This window comes from Austrofundulus limnaeus, unplaced genomic scaffold (assembly GCF_001266775.1).
Source record: "Austrofundulus limnaeus strain Quisiro unplaced genomic scaffold, Austrofundulus_limnaeus-1.0 Scaffold372, whole genome shotgun sequence".
Lineage (NCBI taxonomy): Eukaryota > Metazoa > Chordata > Actinopteri > Cyprinodontiformes > Rivulidae > Austrofundulus > Austrofundulus limnaeus.
The window spans coordinates 282808-283874 of NW_013952774.1; positions in this window are offsets into that span (position 1 = coordinate 282808).

A 1067-nucleotide genomic window follows, 5' to 3' on the forward strand; every position below is an offset into this window, starting at 1 on the left:
AATTAATGTATGTGTGCATGCATTTTTTTAATGATTCATCCATAAAAGAGTTTTTGCAGTTATGAAGTTAAGTTGGAAGTTTGAAAGACTAAAACACAGAATTGATCAGAAAAGCAAATCAATCCCCCTTTTTAACTGCACTGTGATGGACTTATGACCTGTCCAGGGAGTACCCCACCTCTCGCACAGTGATGGGGACCTGTGACCCTGAAAGGAAGAAGCAGGTAAAAATAATGGATGTATGGATGGATGGACGATGGATCTGTGGATGGATGGACGTAGAGATGGATGGACGATGGATATATGGATTTTAGTCTTCTTCTTCATTTGGCTTTCCTCTTTTCAGAGGTCGCCATAAAAGCCATCCTCCTCCATCTCACTCTGTCCCCTACATCCTCGGTCCTCACTCCAACTACATCCATGTCCAACAGTCTCCATGTCTCTCTACATCTATACCTCTTTCTAGCAGCTGCATCACTAACATCCTTCCAAAACCCACTGTCCCTCCTCTGGACATGCTCAAGACACCTTTAAAGACTTGATTCCTAATATTATCCTTTCTTGTCACACCCAAGGAGAACATCAGCATCTTCCGTTCTGACACTTCCACTTCTGTCTTCTTGTCAACACCACCGTCTCCAAAGCACAGCTGCTGGTCTCACTCCTTTGACCTGTCATGCCACTTTGTCACAATTTATCAAAATTATCCAGTTGATTAAAAACTTGTCTTGCAGATGGCTTATTTATTTATTTGTTTGTTTGTCTGTATATTTTTGCACAAAGCCCCAAGGAATTAATATCCCTAAAATTGAAGTCATTTTTTCCACTTTATTTTAAGTATACAGATCTTTCAGGCTTATTTATGTACAGCAGAACGTTTTACAGTAGCTTTCAACGTGTCCCAGTAGCTTTCAAACCCCAAAACACATTACGGCAAAGGCTGGTTCACCCCAAAGATCCGGTGCCCCGGCACAAACAGAGCAATATTGTATATGCTGTTAAGTGCCAGGAGGACTGCGACCAGTTATACATCGGGGAAACCAAGGGCGTAACTTTAGGTCTAACAT